Source organism: Ascaphus truei, chromosome 22, assembly GCF_040206685.1.
Source record: "Ascaphus truei isolate aAscTru1 chromosome 22, aAscTru1.hap1, whole genome shotgun sequence".
Taxonomy (NCBI): Eukaryota; Metazoa; Chordata; class Amphibia; order Anura; family Ascaphidae; genus Ascaphus; species Ascaphus truei.
In genome coordinates this window covers 11,151,383-11,167,705 of record NC_134504.1, presented here as the reverse complement: position 1 = coordinate 11,167,705, position 16,323 = coordinate 11,151,383, and the positions used below count along the sequence as shown (strand labels likewise).

Sequence of the window (16,323 nt, the reverse complement as noted above, 5' to 3'; positions counted from 1 at the left end):
CAGAGCTGAGACTTCACTCACTGAGGGGGGGCACTCGGGGAGAGGTGAGATGACACTCATTGAGGGGGCACTCAGGACAGAGGTGAGACTTCACTCACTGTGGGGGGCACTCAGGGGGAGAAATGAGGGGACACTTAATGAGGGGAAATTCAAGGGGAGAGCTGTGACTTCACTCACAGAGGGGGGCACTCGGGAGAAGTGAGATGACACTCATTGTAGGGGCACTCAGGGAATAGGTGAGATTTCACTCACTGAGGGGGGCACTCAGGGGGAGAAATGAGGGGACACTTATTGAGGGGAAACTCAGGGGTAGAACGGTGACTTCTCTCACAGAGGGAGGCACTCGGGGAGAGGTGACGTGACACTCATTGAGGCACTCGGGAGAAATGAGAATTTACTCGTGGTAGGGACACTCGGGAGAGATGAGTATTCATTGATTGAGGGGTCACTCAGGGAGAGCTGATGATGCACTCAAAGAAGGAACACTTAGGGGGAGAGCTGAAGATTTTCTCACTGAGGGGGCACTCATAGGAGATCTGCGACTTCACTAATAGCAGGACACTCAGAGGGAGAGTTGAGACTTCACTCTCACACGCACAGTCGGAGAGTTGACAATTCACTCACACAATGGCATACTGTACACTCAAGGAAAGCGGATACTTTACTCACAGGAGGAGAGTCAGTGGGAGACCTGAGCCTTTACTCAGTGGAGATTTCACTAACTCGAAGATACTTCACTGACAAGAGGACACTCGCTTGGAGACATCAGATCTCACTCACAAGAGCAGACACACAAACCCTCACTGACAGGGGGACACTTATAGGGAGACTACAGCCTTCACTCAGCGGAGGCCTCACCACTCACTACAGCCTTTACCGAGAAGACAAAAATAATAGGGAGACCTCACACTCATAAGAGGACACACAAAAAGACATCAGATCTCACTGAAGGGGCAGCCACTCACTACGAGACGTCACTCCTCACTCAGTGCAGATGGAGAGCACTGACCAGAGAACCTCACTCAAAAGGAAACACCAGATTTCACTCACAGGGAGACACTCAAGGTGAGACTACAGACCGTACTCAGTGGAGACTTAAGTAACATGGACACCTGACTTTGGATTTTTAGCATACCTACCCCTATCTACACATTTAATTTATCAGAACTATTAAATACATTGTGAACATTTATTCAGAATTTGTTATTTTATTTTTTTATGAATTACAACAGTTATTGTCTTTTTTCCTTAGTGAGCGGATACTTACCGTGATAAGCATCGTGATCTCGTGGGAAACCTTACTGATTGACCTAACTCATTGGGACGTGTCCTCACTCACTGAGATACATCACTCACAAGGTGGCCCTCACTGGGAGACTTCCCTCTGGATGGCGCTCTCACACTTTCATCCATTCTCACTTTTTAAGGTGAGACTATATCTATTAAAATGCCTTTATTTTTAATGAAGAGACACAAACATTGTTGCTTAAGTCACACTCATTTGGCATGAATTAGCACACTGATTAGGAGGTATTCCCACTCAGCATCACTTTGAAAAGAGTTTCACTTTTGAGAGTCTGGAAGTTGCTGCAAAAAATTGTATTTTATTGGCCATATCCACAAATCTCACTTTGGCTAGTCTAAATATCACTCCTTAGGATAGACTCACTGAAAGTCAGGCGCTCTAATTTTTGACATTACTAGTCTCAAAGATTTCAGTATAGTCTCACTCTACAGCATGTATGTAGGTCTTTATTGATATAGCGCGTCACAGTAGTAATACACGTGACAATCATATAAAATGCACATAACAGATCATGGGAATAAGTGCTTCAGACATAGTAACATTTAGGAAAAGGAGTCCCTGCTCTGAAGAGCTTACAATCTAATTGGAAGGAGGAACAGAGACATTAGAAGTGCATTCTGGTAAGTGCGTCTGCAAGGGGCCAAGCTTTATGTATCAGGTGTATAGTGTTAGCCACGGAGCTACTAATAATAATAATAATAATAATAGCATGTTCTTGTATAGTGCTGCTAATTGTATGCAGGGCTTTACAGAGACATTTTGCAGGCACAGGTCCCTGCCCCGTGGAGCTTACAATCTATGTTTTTGGTGCCTGAGGCACAGGGAGATAAAGTGACTTGCCAAGGTCACAAGGAGCCGACACCGGGAATTGAACCAGGCTCCCCTGCAGTTAATCTCAGTGCCAGTCAGTGTCTTTACTCACTGAGCCACTACTTCTCCCGGTGTGTTTTAAGGTGGGTCTTTGTAACGGAGTGCTCACCACAAACAAGGCGTGACCGCGAGGCCGAGGTAGGGATAGATATACAACATCAACCCACCGCCACGTGGGCGCGTCTGGAGTGTAGATTGGTCGAGGTAGCCGGGTCAAGGTTGGAGAGGTAAGGATAGTCAGGGGTACTTGCCGAGGTACTTGGAGAGGTGCGGAACGTTGCAGGTACGTAGCCGTGGTCAGGGTTGGAGAGATGCGGATCATCGTGGTACTTAGCCGTGGTCAGGGTTGGAGAGATGCGGATCATCGTGGTACTTTGCTGAGGTCGGGATCGGAGAGATGCGGATCGTCGTTGGTAGCCGGGGTCAGGAGATTAGAAGAGCGGGGTCCAAAAGAGTAGCCGAGGTCAGGAGCAAAAGAGCTAGGAACCAGAGTACAGGACAAGACTGTGGAGGCAAGTGTAGCAGTGAACACTTCAAACAAACAAAGATTTATGCTCAGCCGATTTGCCAGTGGGCCGGTTGAGCATATATAGGACACAGGTACCAATGAGGTAGCAGACAAGAGGAGACGTGTCAGTAAGACTGACTGTGATAGGGTGCTGGAGGCAGGAGTGGGGAGGATCCCTGAAGAGGATAGATGACGCAGTTTGTGTGCGCACTGACCACACACTGCTTGTGCACGCTGCGCGCTGATGATGTCGCCGCATGGGCGGAGTCTGGCGGCGGGACCAGAGAGGGTGGTATTTACATCCGCGCGCGCCCCTAGTATGGTGGCTGGTCCCAGGAGAAGGGAGAGAAGCGTCACGGATGACGGAAGGAGCAGGGGGCCCGATCACGGGTTGGGGTGAGTGCACCGAGCGTTTTGCGGAGCCTGGCAGTACCCCCCCCCCCCTCAGGAGCGACCTCCGGGCGTCTCAGGAAGAGCTTGTGCAGATATTTGGCGTGGAAGGGCCGAACAAGCCTGGGGGCATGAAGACGGTAGCGAGGAACCCAGGTCCAAAGCCCCTCCAGTGTACGAGATACTGGATCGATCCCATGGAAATCCTGGAGTCCAAGATAGACTGAACCTCGTACTCCTGTTGGCCCTGTATGAGGAGAGGAGACCAAGACGAATCTGGCAAGCGGGAATCCTGATTAGCTTGTTTTAGCAGGAAAACGTGGAACACCAAGGGTATCCTCATAGACGATGGAAGTCGTAGACAGTATGCCACCGGGTTAACCTTCTCCACAACGGTATAGGGTCCAATGAACCTCTGTGCCAATTTTAGCGTAGGGACCTTGAGGCAGATATTTTTTGAAGACAACCACACCTTGTCTCCAGGGCTGAATTCTTGAATCCTCCGTCGGTGACGGTCCGCTTGTGTCTTCTGTCTAGAAGTTGCCCTCCTAAAATTATCTTGGATTCTTTTCCACAAATTCTGTAGTCAATTAATTCTGTTGTCTGCTGCCGGTACCCCAGAACTTGGTGTGGCGATGGGCAGGAGAGATGGGTGAAGCCCATAATTAATGAAGAAGAGAGACTCCATGGTGGATTCACTGCGCAGATTGTTGTGTTCGAACTCAGCCCATGGAAGAAGGTCAGTCCAGTCATCCTGGGTGTCCGAGACGAAACATCGAATATATTGTTCCAGGGACTGGTTGGTTCGCTCTGTCTGACCGTTGGTTTGGGGGTGAAAACCGAGGAGAAATGTAGCGCAATACCCAATTGCTGGGAGAAGGAACGCCAAAACTTTGATATAAACTGAGATCCTCGATCGTAAACGATGACCTGTGGGACCCCATGGAGGCGGGAAATTTCTTTGACAAAGACGTCTGCCAGTTTAGGAGAGTTGGGAAGCCCTTTCAAGGGAATAAAGTGAGACTGCTTAGAGAAGCGGTCTACCACTACTAAGATGGTGTTCATCCCTTTCGACACGGGCAATTCGACAATGAAGTCCATGGACGGTCTGGGATAGAAAGAGGGCAAAGAGTCCTGATGGTTTGTTCTGAGGAGTCTTGTTACGAGCACGTGTCGAGCACACAGCAATGAATTCCTTAATATCCTTCTGCATGCCGTGCCACCAAAAAGTCCGCTCCAAAGAATCGGTGGTTCTTCTAGTACCTGGATGTCCTGATGATTTGGAAGAGTGACCCCATTCCAGAACCTTCCTCCAATAAGGTGGTGAGGTAAAAAATCGCCCCTCTGGAACTTCGAGACCTTCTGGGATGTGGGACTGGTCCTTTACCATATCTCTCAAGGCATCAAAGGTGTTAGCGGAAAGTATGTACTTGGAGGGGAGTATAGTCTCCTGGCGATCCTCGGTCTTTTCGTCCACCAGAAACTGACGGGAGAGGGCTTCTGCTTTGACATTCTTTGAACACGGTAATAAGGAAATAATATAATTGAAACGGGAAAAGAAAAGCAACCACCGGGCTTGCCGAGTGCCTTCAATGTAGAGCAAGTTCTTGTGGTCAGTCAGGATAGTAATAGGGATCTCCGTGCCTTCTAAAACATGTCTCCATTCCTCTAGCGCTAACTTGATGGCTAGAAGTTCCCGGTTACCTACGTCATAATTTTGGTCGGCTGGAGAAAATGTTTTCGAGAAAAAGGCACAGGGATGAAGTCTGGCTTGTGGGGTCCTTCTCTGTGACAGAATGGCTCCGGCCCTGATGTCTGATGCATCCACTTCCAAGGTGAACGGTAGTTTCGGATCCGGATGTATGAGGATAGGAGCAGAAACAAAGGTGGTATTTAGATGATCGAAGGCTTCGGTAGCCTCCGGCGGACCATGAAGCAGGATCCGCACTTTTTTTAGTTAACGCCATAATGGGGGCTACCGCAGAAGAGAAATTTTGAATGAACCTGCGGTAGTAATTCGCGAAGTCCAGAAAGCGTTGTACGGCCTTGTTGCAGGGTACATGCAACTACACACGCTGGTTTCTTGACAAGGCTTATTTATTTAGCCTTAAAAGATATACAGCACACAAAACAAAAATAGCTTTTCATCAGCAAACAAAAAGGAAAAAATGGCTTTTCATCAGCAAACAAAAGAAAAATGGCTTTTTCTTCAGTAGACCAAACAAAACAGTTCTCTTTAGCAGACAGTCTAAAAATAAGGCAGCTACCCTTTTCTATGCAGGGGACAGACAGTTCATAATTCATCTACTTTGCTCACAGACCTTGTATCAGTAATCTCTTCAGTAGCTTACTTCTCTCTCCTCAACAGCCAGCCTCCATGTGTCTACAGCCTGGGGTTTTAACACACCTTGATTAGGCAGCTGGGATCCAACTAATTGTCTTGAAGTTCCCAGCTGAAGTTAACCTAGTCACTGCTGCACTGCAGACTAGACATAGGTTTTCCAGGCATATAGCTGGTGGCTTTTATTTACCCTGTCACATTCCTCCCCTGTTAGTGTGTGGCTGGGGCTACGCACGGCTGAAGCCCGACCATCCACGCCTTCTCTAGAAAAGAAGTCAGCATTTGCGTTCTCTTTTCCCGGCCTATGCTGAATCTCAAATGAGAAGGGTTGGAGGGCCATATACCACCTAGTCAATCTAGCATTGGAATCCTTCATACTATTTAACCACTTCAGTGGAGCATGATCCGTCACCAAAGTAAAATGGACTCCTGCGAGGCACTCTTTCTCAATCACTGAGTAGTTTTTTTCCCTTGGGAACAATTTCCTACTCAGGAAAAGGACAGGATGTTCAACTCCCTCAAACTGTTGTGACAACACTGCCCCTAGCCCTATCTCTGATGCATCTGTTTGCACCATAAAAGGGCTGTTGAAGTCCGGGCTTCTAAGGATGGGACCCTCTGATAGACACCTTTTTATGTCCTCAAAGGCTCTCTGACAATCCCTTGACCATACCACTTGTGTAGGGGCACACTTTTTTGTGAGGTCCGTTAAAGGGGCTGCAACTTCCGAATAGTTGGGGATGAACCGCCGGGAGTACCCTGCTAAACCCAGCAGAGAGCATACCTGCGTTTTTGTTTGGGGGGTCGGAACTTCTTTCAGGGCAACTACATTGTCGGCTAGTGGCCTTACTTTTCCACCTCCCACTGCATACCCTAAGTATTTAGTTTCCGCCTTACCCAGGGCACATTTCTTAGGATTGGCTGTGAGCCGTGCCTCTCTTAGAGATTTGAGGACCGCTTTCAGCCTATTTAGATGGGCCCGCCAGTGTTTACTATAAATGACAATGTCATCTAGGTAGGCTGCGGCATAATTCCTATGGGGCCTCAGTACCTTATCCATGAGTCTCTGAAATGTGGCTGGGGCTCCATGCAATCCAAATGGCATTGTCACAAACTGGTATAAACCCATGGGAGTGGCAAAGGCTGTTTTGCATTTGGACTTTTCCTCTAAGGGTATTTGCCAGTATCCTTTTGTCAAGTCCAGCGTGGATATATATTCCGCGTTACCAAGGGCGTCAATTAATTTGTCCAACCTTGGCATCGGATATGCGTCAAACTTGGATACCGCATTGACCTTTCGGAGGTCCACACAAAATCTTACCTTCCCATCGGGTTTAGGGACCATAATTAGTGGACTACACCACTCACTGCATGATTCCTCAATCACTCCTAAGTGTAACATTTCTTGTACCTCCTTCTCTACCAGAGCCCTACGACTTTCAGGCAACCTATAAGGACGGGAACGTACTTTTACCCCAGGTGCTGTCTCGATTGCATGGGAAATTAAGTTAGTTTGTCCTGGTAAGTCAGAAAAAACATCATGGAATTGTGTAATTATTGCTAACAAGTCCCCTTTTTGTTCAGAGGACAACTGTTTACCCATTGGGATTTTATCGTCACTCACGATGTTCTCCCGTGGAGGCTGAGGACCCAAGTCCGTTTCCTCCTCCACCGGGTGGATGAATAGAGACCGCTGCATCTTCCAGGGTTTCAGCAAGTTCACATGGTAAATTTGTTTACCCTTCCTGGACCCTGGTTGAGCGATCTCATAATCCACATCACCCGTACGGCGGAGTACTTCGAATGGGCCCTGCCATTTGGCCAGGAGTTTACTCTCGCAACTGGGTAACAATAACATCACCTGGTCTCCCGGGTGAAACACTCTCATGCGAGCATTCTGATTGTAATATCTCTCCTGACTGTCCTGGGCTGATCTAAGATTCTCCCTGGCAAAATGGCCGACCACATCTAGGCGCTTCCTAAGGTCTAGTACATATTGCAGGGTATTCTTAGAAGGGGACCACTGTTCCTCCCAGGACTCCTTTAGGAGGTCTAGGATACCCCGGGGTTGGCGGCCATAGAGCAATTCAAATGGAGAGAATCTCGTGGAGGCCTGGGGAACTTCCCGCACTGCAAACAGCAGAAAAGGGAGAAGTTCATCCCAGGCTCTCTTCTCTGAATCTACAAATTTCCTCAGCATCCCTTTTAGAGTTCGGTTAAATCTTTCCACCAATCTGTCAGTCTGTGGATGGTAGACCGATGTCCGAACAGACTTGACCTCTAGTAACTTTAAGACATCCTGCATCAGTTTAGCCATGAAATTTGTACCTTGGTCTGTCAACATAACCTGGGGAAGTCCAACCCGTGAGAACAGTTCCAACAACTTGTTGGCTACTTGCTTCGCTGTTGCTGTTCTCAGGGGGAACGCCTCAGGATATCTTGTTGCATAATCAACTATTACAAGGATGAACCTGTGTCCTTTCGCAGAAGGTTCTAGAGGTTCTACCAAGTCTACCCCAATCCTCTCAAAGCGTACTGACACCAAGGGTAGAGGAACCAAAGGGGCTGGTTTTTGTCCTTTTTGACTAGTTAGCTGGCACTCCAGACATGCCGCACATAGCTTAGCAATATCACTATGCATCCCTGGCCAATTGAATCGGGATGAAATACGGTCCAATGTTTTATCCCTGCCCAGGTGACCACCCCAAGGGACAGTATGGGCTAGAGTGAACACAGATTTAACAAACGCCTTGGGAACCAATATCTGTCTGGTGACCTCCCCTGTTTGTGTCTGCCTATTCACCCTATATAGGATATCATTTGATAGCTCAAAATGGGGGAACACTATCACCCCCTGTGCATCTACAATCTGCTCATCGATTTTCACCACATTGTTATACTGTCTAGCAAGGACTGGGTCTTCCCTTTGCTTCTAGCGAAAGTCAGGGAGGTACAGGTCTGGTAAATCTCCAGGGCCCATATCCCCCTCCCTCTGGCCATCCCCAGCCATCACTTGTGACCTCTGATTACTAGAATGGTCACCTTGAGACCCAGATTTCTGCAACCAGTCCTGTTTGTCCGAGCGTCTTTGCTTCCGAGTCTTTTGAACCCGGTGTCTACTGGGAAAAAGGTCTGCCAAGAAGGGGAACAGTTTGCCAGGATTCTCCTGAGCCCTAGAAGGAGGCTCCTCGTGAAAGACTGGGGCCATTAGGTCCGAAAAGAAAGGCCAGTCCCGACCGAGCACAACGGGGGCAGGGAGCCAAGGAGCGACTCCTACTTCGAGGTAAGCCTCCTGACCTTTTACCTGTAGCCGGATTTTGGCCGTCGGATAGCGTTTTATATCGCTGTGTATATATTCTATGCTCCATGGGGAGTCAAAAGAACACACGTTAGGCGGTAACAGTTCCTGGAGGACCAGAGTTTTTCCAGAGCCCGAATCTACAAGGGCCTGGACGGTTTTTCCCCCAATCAGGGCTGGAAGTAGCCAGGGCTTGTAATTTTCCCCAGTAAAAGCCGAGGCGACGGTTCTGCTGAATGAACAATCCATCTGTGGACAGTCCACATACCGGTGGCCTTGTTCTCCGCAGGCGGAACATGGAGAGGGTTCCCTCGCAGGAGGGGGCTGTGGATAGCGCTCCGCTGGACCGGTTACTGGAGACCAGGCATCTGGTGGGTCCTGTGGGCGACGTCCTCGGAAGTTCCTCTCCTTTTATGACGAGCCGACATCCGGAAGGAGATGAGGGTCTCGGCGGGGACCAGCATTTGGACTCCGTCCTTGCTGGAACGACTGCTCCTTCCGTTGGACTTGGCGGTTGCGTATGGACGGGCCGTAGGTTCCCCATTGATCCGACCTCCCTCTTTGGGCGTCCGCAAGTGCCGGTGGAGTCGGGTCCAGGACACTCGCCTGCTGCTCAGCCCCAAGGAAGTTCTCCACGAGTCGGACCGCCAAAGCTAGGGTTTCAGCAACGTGGCGTTTTACCCACGAGCGTGCGGAAGGGGGTATTATTTGTAGAAATTGTTCCAAAACCACCTGCTCCAGAATTGCCTCCTTAGTGCACTGCTCGGGTTGTATCCAGCGCGTACACAAGTCCAATAATCGCTGAGCGAGGACCCGGGGTCTCATCTTAGCGGTGTACTTCATGTTCCGGAACTGCTGCCGGTAGGTCTCTGGGGTCAGACATAAGCGATCCAGTATGGCGGCTTTTACTTGGCGGTAGTCCATTGCCTGATGTGCTGGGAGACCCTGATATGAGGCCTGGGCTTCTCCTATGAGGAGCGGGGCCAAAGCAGTTGCCCAGCGATCTGTAGCCCAGCCCTGAGCTTCGGCAACTCTTTCAAATGTCAGTTAAAAAGCCTCTGGATCCTCGTTCTGCGCCATTTTCCTCAGGAGTATCGGGGGTCTGTTTGCAAGTTCTGGACTGGCAGACCCTTGGAAATGGGTCAGCAGCTTGGCAATCCGCTCATCTTGTGCTGCCTGTAGTCTTTCATCTCTCTCCGCTTGCAGCCGGGCCTGCTCCTGCATTAACTGTCCCTGCTGTCTGGTCTGCTCGCACAGAAACTCTTTCAACATTTCTTCCATTCTTGTGTGTGTGTGTGTGGCCCTTTAACTGCAGGAGCCTTTTGAAAAAATGCCAGGACTTCTGAACACCATATGTTGCAGGGTACATGCAACTACACACGCGGGTTTCTTGACAAGGCATATTTATTTAGCCTTAAAAGATATACAGCACACAAAACAAAAATAGCTTTTCATCAGCAAACAAAAAGGAAAAAATGGCTTTTCATCAGCAAACAAAAGAAAAATGGCTTTTTCTTCAGCAGACCAAACAAAACAGTTCTCTTTAGCAGACAGTCTAAAAATAAGGCAGCTACCCTTTTCTATGCAGGGGACAGACAGTTCATAATTCATCTACTTTGCTCACAGACCTTGTATCAGTAATCTCTTCAGTAGCTTACTCCTCTCTCCTCAACAGCCAGCCCCCATGTGTCTACAGCCTGGGGTTTTAACACACCTTGATTAGGCAGCTGGGATCCAACTAATTGTCCTGAGGTTCCCAGCTAAAGTTAACCTAGTCACTGCTGCACTGCAGACTAGACATAGGTTTTCCAGGCATATAGCTGGTGGCTTTTATTGACCCTGTCACAGGCCTTAAGAGTGGTGGGATGAGGCCAATCCAGGACCGCCTTCACCTTAGCAGGATCCATGGTGAGACCAGTGTCCGAAATGATGTATCCCAGAAATGCCGGGGTGGTTTGGTGGAACTGTCACTTCTCCAGCTTGGCGAACAAATGGTTTTCCCGTAGGCGTAGAAGTACCTGTTTGACATGGGCGACATGTTCCTGTGAAGACATGAGGCGACAGCCCTTGAAAAATCAAATATTGTCAGCTACCAAAATTCGCGACTTACTATACTACGACTTACTATAAGCGCATGCGGCGGCAATGCATTTGTATTTGGGCGATGTTGCCCGTCGCGGGCACTATACGCGTGGCCTAAGGCTGCGGTCCCAGTCAGCACTGTAGCACGCGCGCCTTGCGGGGGGGGGGGCGGCGCATGCACAGCGCTTCACTGCGATCTTAAGTCTGCGGGGAGAGGGAGAGATGGTGACAGGGGGCGCGTGGTGGGGTTTTTGCGGGGGCGTGGCCATGACCTCCGTCGCAAGTTGTACACACAATTTGCATGTCTTTTAAAAAAATGGTCGTACAGCGCGGATGCCAAATGCGCGCGAAGGTGTGTACTGGGCCCAGCCCCATTGAGAGGCGGTACTTGAAAACACTGGGACTGCAGCCTAACCCTGAGAAAACCCCATTAACTTTTTTGAAAGACTTAATATTCCAGGACCTAAAACAAATAAAGAACCGCAAATCCCCCGCAAATCACCGCGACCCGCGGAACTCTCCAGCACCACCCAGAGCGGAGAACAATGGACGGACTTGGGCAGCGAGAAGAAGAAAAATATCAGCGATAACAGCGACCAACAGAGCAGAGGCAGGAGGAAACCACAGGAAGAAACAGAGACCGTCGAGCGAAGAAGCGTAATTGTAAACATATATACTAAAGGATTGAGACCATTGATTATGTACCTTCGTGCTCGGCTATCAGACTAGAGGTCAGATTTACACAACACGGTGTGATAAACGCGGGCGTGACAATAATCCACAAAATAGATGCCTTCACAAAAGGAAAAGACAAAATGTAATAATTGACAGTTCAAAGGTTTAGATAGTGTTCCTTGTTGATAAATAGGTCTGGCTAAGGTTAAAGTTAAGAAATGATAGATAGAAAGAAAGATGATGGTTCTGTTTTTTAGATTAGTCAAGAAAGAGCGTTATAGTAGTGCTGTAATATTATAACAGACATATTATAGGTAGCTAATTAAGGGTGAAACGTTGCCTCAACAATAAGTTTGAGTGATACAGTAGAACATTTTGTACGTGTACAAGAAAGGGCTAAGAAAAAGTATGTAACATAACCGCAATGAAGAAGAAGAGCAGATAGAAGATTGTTTCTGCTTAGCAAGAATTTTATGCTGCAGGATATCACCACGAAGAAAGATATAGAAGGTAGATATATTATGATCAAAAGGAAGATAAAGGGGAAGAAGGTTACCTTAGCAAACATATATGCCCCCAATGTTGGGCAGGCAGATTTTTTAGAGAAAGTGCTAGCAATATATTACTGTATTTAGAGAAGGAGCTATATATCTGGGTGGCGATTTTAATGTTGTCCCGGTGTTGGATACCTCCAAAGGACATGCAAAAGTGAGCAAAAAACAGACAAAATGTATAAATGAAATATTGGAGCAGAAGGCATTAGTTGATACCTGGAGAGTTTTAAATCCATCAGGGAAAGATTACACGTATTACTCACACCCACATGATAGCTATCATCGGATAGATTATCTTTTTATAGACCAAATTAATGTGAGTAAAATATGGAAAGTCCATTTTGGGAATATTACGTGGTCGGACCACGCACCAGTAACCTTAGAAATGGACTTGGGTGTGGGATCTACACAGAAAGGTGAGTGACCACGGAGATCGAACGAGTCCTTACTGAAAAATAGTGACGTCGTATTAGTGATTGAGGATGTTCTTAAAAACTATTTCGCAGAACATAATGTAGGGAATATATCCCCGGCAATATTGCAGGAAGCTCGTAAAAGTGTCATAAGGGGAGTGTTTATTCAACAAGCCTTCCTCAGGAAAAAATTAAGAGAAAAAGAAATTTATAAAATGAAGCAATTTAATCCAAGACCTTGAAACTAGTGATGTACCGAGTACTCGGAATTACCCGGCACCTTTCCAGCTACCCGGACATTACCCGGACCCGGCAAATGGAAAGTGGGTACGGCGCCGGGTGATACCCAGCACCGGGTAGTGATGTTATTAGGTATATAACTAAGAGAATAAACTTCTGGAAGACAGATTGAGTGGAAATTTGTTTTTATTTATGCATGTTGCATATTATGCATCATAATGGACTGTAAACGACTGGTTAACATTACCAGTACCACTTTTTTTTTTGCATTTTAAACAATGTAAAATATTTATAATTATTAATATTTTTAACACATTTTCATATTTTGCATATGAAAGCACTGAGTGCACGCTATAAAGTAGTGTGACTGCTGCCCAGTTGGTACTCCACCACACCTTTTTTAACAGCTGGTTAACTTAACTACCAGTACCAGCTTTTAACTTTTTGCAAATGTAAAAATATGTTACTGCAATTACAATTACAATGCTAATAATTAAAATTCAAGAGTGGGAGATTATGATGAAGAAACAAAAGTTTGTCAGCATTTCGCGGAAGGAGTTTATTCCTCCTCTCTTCGTATATGATTCCTGCCTCACTGACCTCCTCTCACTGGGCACGCTGCTTCGAGGTGCCGACGGGTAACGTCTTGCCAATTTTGTCAACTCTGGAAAGATAGTGGCATTTTTTGCCCACCATGTTAAAGGATTTTCTTTATGAGGGATGCTAGGACATTTAATAAAAATGTTCAAATTGCCTCTCTTCTTTTGAATAAGACGTATTATCATCCGCAGTTGGAACATCTTCTCGTTGGCTTTCAATTCCCACAGAAATGTCATTTAAGCAAGCCCACACATCTTTTTATTGTGACGGGATCAGTGTTACCTTCTGTTGGTTCTTGTTGTTTTTCTTCTGTTGTTGCATCAGTTGCACATATTGGAGATAGAATTTTCATTCGTTCAATTATCCAAATTTTAGCCAGAACACGTACATTGGGTTTCAAGAATGTAAGTTTGTAACGTGGATCCAAAACGGTGGCGATCACATACAATTTATTACATTCCACATGATGAAACCTAGTTTGCAAAGATTTCGGCAGTTCTATTTGCATGGTTTCGGTGCCCTTGGTTTCGGTGCCGTTGTTGGTTTTGGTTTGGCAGAGAAAACGCTCTAAAACAGCAACATTTGGAACCACAATAGATATAAGCGCTTTGTCTGCGCTGGCTTCGACTGTGACAGTGAAAAATTGTTCCAATAGTAGAAGTACATTTTCAATCGGCTTAAAATTGTCAGCAGTCAGGTTCGGTGTGCTGTGATCGGATGAGTATAATGTGATGGCTGCTCTTGTTCAAAAATCCTCGTCAGCATATGATATGTAGAATTTCACCTGGTTGATGCATCTTGTACCAGCCTGTGCTGTGGAAGCGAAAGCGTGTTTTGTATTTCCTTCAGCTTCGTCCAAGCTACTTGAGAGTGATTGAAATGCGTAACAATATGGCGGCACTTTGCTATTAAGTCTGCAATAGATTTATCTGAAAATATGCTATCATGGAGCACCAATTGTAGACAATGGGTGACGCAGGATTCATGTGTCATACCGGTCATATTTAGGCCACTTTTCATATTACGTGCATTGTCCCGAAGCAATACGTGTATATTTGTTTCTGGACTTCAACTTCCAGAGTTGTAGCATCTCGCCTAATGCATCACTAATGGCGATACCTGTGTGCCTTCCTGGAAAATGACGAGCATTTAAAACAACGCATATTTCCTTAAATTCCTCAGTGATCCAATGCCCACTGGGGCTTAAAAAAAACTTTCATTAGTCTCTGAAAAGGTCCATATGTCGGATGTCAAGGAGATGGAATTGTTTGGTGAATTGTCAATGTTCATCAAATCCTGAATTTTGGCAAAACATTTATCGTATATTGTTGGAATAATGTTTTGTGTAAAAAAAACATTTCTGGACGGTATTTTGTATCGCTGCTCCAATGTTGGAGAAGATGAATAAATCCAACATTTTCCACAATAGAAAAAGTCTGGTTGTCCACAGCTATCATTTCTCCAATTTTCTAATGAATTGCACTTGTATTTATGTCCCATGACTTGATTTTGTCCAAACACTGTTCCAATGTTTGTCCTTTATTTGTACGCGACTGTCCTGCATTGGGGTCATCTAATTTCCTCTTCTTATCCATTTTACTGAATCCTGTATAATGTTTGTGCCGTAAATGTTTCATTAGGGTTGATGTTCCGAAGGTTCTGGTATTTGTACCTCCTCGAGATAAAACAGAACTACAAACACCTCAACCCCGTTATAGCGCGATCCGTTACAACGCGAATCCGCTTATAGCGCGAATCAAGCGTGTCTCCCAATTTTGTATTTATTAATACTTTACAACACGATTATTGGTGTCTTAAATACTTTATTGTACAATGCACACAATTGTACATTACTTCTAACTTGATCCGCTTATAGCGCGATGTGATTCTTTGGACCCCAAGCACAGCGTTATAAGGGGGTTGAGTTGTAATTTGGCCACTGCTTTTGTCTCGTCGTCAGGTGACTCTTCAAAAAATTTCCAAACAGAACTCATTATTGCGAGCCTGCAACAGTAGTGAGTCAGACAGAGAGCAAGACAACAATAACACAGCACAAACCGGACCGAGGTTCAAGGGAAACAGGATGTATGATTGAAAACAAGTAGCCACTAAAAAAAGTTAGGTCATGGTCAGGGGGTTCACAAGGCAAACATTTTATTTAAAAACGTATTTTTTGGAGTACTGCTCATTATCAAACCATTAAACTAGCTCCTGTGGGGAAAGCTTACATTTTATTTAGTATGTTTATATTGCAGTATTAATATAGCAAGAGTAAAATCGCTGTTAATATTAATACATACTTTGCTGATGTTTCGAACTGATTGGTTTTACCCAGCCGACCGGGTAGCCGGGTACAAGGCGCCAAATCCCCCGGGTACCCGTTACTCGTTTTAAAAAAAAAAAATTAGGACCCGGTCCAACACTACTTGAAACAAAACATACGGCCTGGGACATAGAGGAGCAAACAGCGCTGAGCCGCGCTCCTGCTCTGCCTCGCCTGCTCCAAAATGGGGCTTTTCCCTGTCCTTGCAGGCGAGGCAGTGAGCGCGCTCTGGGGGCGGGGCGGAGCGGAGGCGTGCCGGGAGGCGGGGCTAGTCCCCCGCTCCCATTGGATGGGAGCGGTCACGTGACCGCTCCTCCGCTTCCCCGAGCGGCAAATTTCAAAACTGCCTGTCTCGGTAGGGTGACCATTTGTCCCCCTTTTGCCGGGACAGTCCCGTTTTTTTGTGTCCTGTCCCGGTTCCCTGTGTGTCCCGGGTTTTGGCCCTGGTCCCGGTATGCGGCGAGGCGGTGGTGAGGAGGATGCCGTGCGAGAACAGGTAAGTTTTTTTCCATGTTGAATGAATGGTTGCCGGGGAGCGGGATGTAGAATGCCAGCCGGGCCGCAGGGTATTGGCTGCAGGTCAGAGGGTGCCGGGGGCGGGACTTCCGCTTCCTTCTGCAGAGCACACGTGGCGTGTGTGTCTCTGCCTGCTCCTGGCTCCTCTGTCGGCTGCGCAGTGTCTCCCCCCCTTTGCCCACCCGGGGTGATAGGAGGTGGGTTTTT

General features: G+C 46.9%; 1 long non-coding RNA gene across 1 annotated transcript; it reads left to right on the top strand.

The window, feature by feature from the left end:
- Positions 1–211: 211 nt before the first annotated feature.
- On the top strand, positions 212–15,019 carry LOC142472789 (uncharacterized). The gene is made up of 3 exons (XR_012789844.1): positions 212–1,065; positions 1,253–1,427; positions 11,242–15,019. It is a non-coding gene; the product is annotated as an uncharacterized LOC142472789 (long non-coding RNA).
- Positions 15,020–16,323: the final 1,304 nt, after the last annotated feature.